Raw genomic sequence first — 6,000 nt, 5'->3', positions numbered from 1 at the left:
TGAGCTATACGCCGAGTCGTGCCCGGTAAGCTGCGTGGTCAGCGTGCCAAGTCGATGAAGTACATCGTCGACTGATGATCCATTCCACGCCCGCAGCGAACCCAAGAACAAGCGGTTGCCGCTGGAGTTAGGAGCCGGTCGATTGGTTTAATCCGTCATTGGTTAAGCTGGGCGCCACTTGCCTCACAAGCTCATAGCTGATATCAGTTCCCACTCCCTCCCCCCAGCACGCGCGGTTGATCTAACATCCTTGCAAACAGAAGAATTTGGATATATTTTTTTAATTTCTAAGTCATCCGACTGCAGGGTTGAAAATTGCTGAAAAAGAATCTTATAGCATATGGTCCCACGAGTTTTTGTCCCTCTTGGCACATATGGTTGCCAAGCCCCACATTCCCCTACAACATTTTGACCCTTAAAACGCCCTCCCTAAAACATCCTTCGCCGCTCGCAGTGCCTGCATCATCCCCAACGGGGTACTTTTACCCACAAATGTCTGCACAACAGCCTCGTAACCCTTAAGAAAACATTCGTACACTTCTCCTGCCCAATCGTGACCGGCACCATCGCTCGCTGTTCCTCCAAATCCACCTCCTTCGTGATACCCAGCAGCTTCGTAATGTCCACGTCCACGTTGTCCGACTCGACGTTACTTTCAAAGCGCAGGTTGTTCAGCGCCTACTCGTGGCCACGATACGCCTTAATATAATCGGGCAGGGCGGAAAGCTTCGTGATCAACGTGTGGTACACTTGGTCGTACATCTGCTGAGTGGTTCCTTCGAAAAAGCGACCACTACCGGTCAGGAAGAGCGTGTCCCCGATGAAGATGACCTTATCTTCCGGGGTCTCGATGTAGTAGCACGGTGTGGAGATGCAACTGGCCCATGCGCTCGTCGTTACCACCGTAGATAGACAGCTTGTAAACGAGGGATCCGCCTGGTAGAGCTTCTACAGAACAGCATTGCCTCTGGCGTGGTCCCAATGGTGGTGCGTCGTCAGGACCTTGTTCAGCGTGACTCCGGCTTCCTTGGCCTGAACTTGTCGATCCTCGCCGTTCGGCGCAAGCAGCCTTTCCGTCGGAACGGACGTCGTACTGTAAGCAAGTCACTTCTAATCTCGTTGTACGGTCCGGAAGGCCAACTTCCGCTAGACCTCTCACCCACCTCTGTATCATTTTCACAACCCGTTAGATAATTTCTTCTCTGTTCGTTTGTCGCGATCACCATCATACAGCCTAATCGAGATTCGCGGTTCCCAGTGGTGGTTGTGCTCGCTGGCCAGCTTGTGAGGAATCGGCGACGAGAACACGGAAGAACGGTGTGATCCGCGTGATTCCGCATTCCAAGATTTTTCAATCATTTCAAACATCTGACATTTCGAAATGACATTTCTAAACGTCAAAATCAGAAGGGTTGCCAAAGTCAATCATTTTTTTCAAATTTTTCGTTTTGACGTTTCCAGTTCCAAAGGAAACGGAGGGGTAAGCCGATTTGGTGCCCACTTTTTGGAAGCGAGTGGCTTGTCGTGTCGTCGCTTATACTCTACGGCTGTCACAGCGCGCCGGAAGTAAACAAAAACTTTGACGGCAGCCCCAGCGCGTCCTTACAAAACCACGGCGACTGTCACAGCGCGCCGGAAATAAACTAACATTTTGACGGCAGTCCCAGCGCGTCCATACTTAACCTCGACGGCTGTCACAGCGCACCGGAAACAAACAAACATTTTGACGGCAGTCCAAGCGCGTCCATATTAAACCTCGACGGCTGTCACAGCGCGCCGGAAGTAAACAAAAACTTTGACGGCAGTCCCAGCGCGTCCTTATAAAACCTCGACGGCTGTCACAGCGCGTCCTCACAAAACCTCGACGGCTGTCACAGCGCGTCCTCACAAAACCTCGACGGCTGTCAAAGCGCGCCGGAAGTAAACAAAAACTTTGACGGCAGTCCCAGCGCGTCCATACTAAACCTCGACGGCTGTCACAGCGCGCCGGAAACAAACAAACATTTTGACGGCAGTCCCAGCGCGTCCATATTAAACCTCGACGGCTGTCACAGCGCGCCAGAAGTAAACAAAAACTTTGACGGCAGTTCCAGCGCGTCCTTATAAAACCTCGATGGCTGTCACAGCGCGCCGGAAACAAACAGACATTTTGACGGCAGTCCCAGCGCGTCCATACTTAACCTCGACGGCTGTCACAGCGCGCCGGAAACAAACAAACATTTTGACGGCAGTCCCAGCGCGTCCATATTAAACCTCGACGGCAGTCACAGCGCGCCGGAAATAAACAAACATTTTGACGGCAGTCCCAGCGCGTCCTTACAAAACCACGGCGGCTGTCACAGCGCACCGGAAATAAACAAACACTTTGACGGCAGTCCCAGCGCGTCCTTACTATACAAAACAAAATTCATGACGGCTGACTTAGGCCGCTGGGAAAAAAGAAAACACTACCCAATCGCCGCGAGCCACTGTTGTACGCGAACCACTACTTCAAAGACCGAATCACCTACCTCGGCGGATTCCTCAGTGCACCGGAACACGAAGGCGGAAGTCCAAGTGTAGAAAGTAACGAGAGCCTCGGTGGCAGTCCCAGCACGTCAGAAAAAAAGTAAACAAAGCTCCCAGGCGGCAGTTCCAGCGTGTCCAAACTGTTACAATTCACGCCTGCCAACACTCGGGGCAACTCCTACGACCTCCAAAAAATAGTTTTCCTCCAGAACTACTAATTTTAGTAGGCCTGGCAGGATCGCCAATGTGGAGTTTGGCCAGATCGTCTACGAATTGCCCCGGGCGTTGAGGCGAGGAATGGACGCTTACCAACGTCCACTCTGTTTGAAGTCCAACCACCAAAGAGGCCGAGCTTACTCTGTGCGCACGTAAGCTCCGATCAGCCAAGCACTGTCACTGTTAGCCCGCCTGTCAGACTACTGGCGGGCGGGATTATTATGGCTCATCCACAAACACCATTACGGTGCCCCACATCATTCTAGCAAAATTCTTACAGAATTCTAGCAGGAGCAGCCCTCTGTCACGACCGCCATGTTTATGAAACCTAAATGTTCGACGCGAACATGAAGACGACAAAGAAGATGAAGAACGCATTTGCTGTCAAAATTTGAAAATAAACAAACCGCGTGGTAGAAAAAGGCATTATTTCATAATGTTGAAATGATTTCCATGAAAAAATAACGGCACGGGACACGTCCACGAAAGGTCGGATTCTACACAAGCACGCGATTCCTTTGATTCCCTGTGCGAGTCGACAGCGGGAGTTGGCCAGGATGTTTCTGCACTTGGTCGGTTACTCCTGCCGGAGATTGCAGCGAGTTTTCTGAAGGATCAACAGCGGGACTTGGCCAGTCCCCGGTCCAGCAACAGTTCTCATCTTTTTTCGTAACAGATTTGCACACACAAAAAGAGATGTTTCTTGAAAATTTGGTGTAAACAAACAGACAACACCAATACTGCTACACTCACAGAGCCCACGCAGTAGTATTAGTGAAGAGCCCACGATAAACAACGTGGGCTCTTCACTAATACTACTACGTGGGCTCTTCGAGGTTTTGGTGACTGTCAAACGTTCTAGCCATTTACAGTGGTGCCAGGGGGTTGAGCAGGAGGCCTGTCAGAATAGTTCTAGCAAAATTCTAGCAGGATTCTAACAGAACCGGTAGATTTCGCCGGCTCCTGCTAGAACCGGTTATTGCATTTGAGCTAGAATTCTTTGAGAATTCTTGCAAAGTTCTGGCAGGATGATGGCAAAGTTCTAGTAAGAATATAATTTCGCTTTGCTAGAATTCTGTAAGAATCCTGTGAGAACGCCGTGATTGGGCAGGATTCTTACAGAACCAATTCTGCAAGAAAATCTCGTATCTGGGTATGTGTGAACCGGTGGAGATGCTCTTAAAAGGATAAAGTGTACCCTTTTGCAAAGGGTAATCCTCGAATACCGTTTTAAAGGATACTTTCAACCCTTTGAACTGGTAACTTTAGTTTTGAGTGTAGAATCGACAAAATACCGCGGTGTACACATTCGATCATTTCGATGTGTCAAATCGACACATTTTGGACGTAATTTTAATCTTCAGTGTAAATTTTTAAACATTGAAAAAAGTGTTTTTAACATTAATTAATGAAAGTTTCATTAAACAAAATAGTGCAATAGTTATTAAATGGGTAATTTGTAATAATCAAACACTGTTGTGCTCCTTGCCTCTCTTGTCTTTGAGTTAGACATTTCAATCAATTATTACAAAAATGTTTTGCCCTATTGAGATGTTGATCACTAAATGTTTTTTTTTTTCAAACATGGTTGGTCATGGTGTATTTTATCATGAAGTTCTTATTTTCAGGAGTCAAAAAGTAATGTAAACAATTTGCCCGTATACATTGTGCGTAAAGTGTTAGAAAAGTGAAATAACTTCGAGAACTTATAACATATGTGAGTGCTACGTAAACTTTATCAGCGGTAGTAGAAAATATTCAATAACAAGTGAATGTTCGTGGACATCTGTTTAAATTTTATGTTGGCCGTGGCCATAAGTTGAATAAAAATTAAGTTAGATTATAATTCAAACATAAGCCATGATTTAAGACGATAAATTTGAAGTTTTACTTAAAGCGAGCAAATGTTGAGTAATGTATAATTCGATGACGTCGTGGATTGAAAAAATAAACTAAATTGGTTTTAGGATGTAGGTATTCTAAACAATAAAAAAAACTGTTTTTACTGTGAATATAAACATAAAAGCAATGAAATGACTAATGTTGTAATTGTAATTGTAATTGATTGTTTATTTGTGACGAGAGCCTGTTAGTTTACAACTTTTTATCAGGTTAAGGAGGTAACTTTAAGATAGAAAACGGAGATAAATAAACCAACCAAATGGTTCCAAATAAAGCTAAAATTCCAAGTTAGATGCGGAAGGCTTAAACTAGTTGTTTAACACAGCTTTTAAACGAAAATAGGGTTGTTTTTGTCTTTGCCTCGATCGGCAATCCGTTCCAGCAAGTGGCTCCGTACACCAGTACACTTTTCCCACTGGAAGTAGTGTGTCTGGGGATGATGAAACAGCGCGCTCGTTCCAGTTGTCCTCGCTGCACGTGCTGCTGGATGTACTCGGGAAGGCTGCCGTGGTACGCTTGCCGCATGAAGCAGCAGATCCTTAGGCGTTGATTGGACGGCAAATCCACTCCCAGGATGTTGTCGCGAACAGCCGCTGTTGTGTCTCGTCGTACGGCCGACTTGAAGCAGCGATGCAGCTGTCCTTTCAGTGCAGCTGACAGGCCCGGAGTGTAGATGATATCGCCGTAGGAGAAGATCAGCATCACCACCGCCTGCACCAACTTGAGTCTAGTCTGCGTTGACAGTACCAAGCCAAACCGGCGGAAAGTTCTGTTTTACCTCAGGTTTTTTAGTGCTGTTTAATTTGAAAGGAGTCATAGATGATTTTTTACATTCCATTAAACCAAGTGGGAGATGAGGGCAAATCTAACACTGCAAATTTTAAATCCATTTTTCGGCAACGGAAAAACACATAAACCAATTAGCGATAGTGTAGCCGTGAAAACCGCAGTCCTAGTGTAGCCCAGTCAAATCAATCCGAATTCTGAAACGGAATCTAATTAGTATACAAATTCCGTTTCAAACGCAACAACCGGTACGAACACGGAACCGGTTGTTGCGTTTGAAACGGAATTTGTATACGATTCTAATTAGATTCCTGCAGGCCAAGGATTGATACCTAAGAGCATGCAATGGCACTGACCTTGTTGCGTGCTCTTCGGTTGACGTCCACGTAAGGAACATCCTGGAAGGAGCGCAACTAACTACATCCGTAGTTCTGTTAGATCATCCGAATTATCTTGATCAGAACAGTATAGCTCTGGTTCCTTGCGAGTGTCCTATTTTCTTACCTCCACGTTGGCTTGGTTTTCATGATGACCTAGCTGGTGGCCTGTGGAAACAGATCGTAAACCTTTGACCACCGCGGGTCAGAG

At 46.4% G+C, this 6,000-nt stretch overlaps 1 protein-coding gene and 1 pseudogene across 1 annotated transcript in view; one reads left to right on the top strand and one right to left on the bottom strand.

Moving 5' to 3' along the window:
• Nucleotides 1-236: 236 nt before the first annotated feature.
• Nucleotides 237-6,000, bottom strand: part of LOC119769155 — an 11,137-nt pseudogene continuing 5,373 nt past the window's right edge.
• The window catches only part of LOC119769154, a 26,170-nt gene continuing 24,187 nt past the window's right edge, over nucleotides 4,018-6,000 (top strand). The window contains exons 1-2 of the mRNA XM_038261058.1: nucleotides 4,018-4,176; nucleotides 4,353-4,441. The gene's annotated coding sequence lies outside the window, so the exon portion shown is untranslated. The remainder of the gene's footprint in view (nucleotides 4,177-4,352; nucleotides 4,442-6,000) is intronic.

The sequence above is a fragment of the Culex quinquefasciatus genome, chromosome 3, assembly GCF_015732765.1.
Source record: "Culex quinquefasciatus strain JHB chromosome 3, VPISU_Cqui_1.0_pri_paternal, whole genome shotgun sequence".
Lineage (NCBI taxonomy): Eukaryota > Metazoa > Arthropoda > Insecta > Diptera > Culicidae > Culex > Culex quinquefasciatus.
This window is presented reverse-complemented; position numbering and strand designations above follow the sequence as displayed.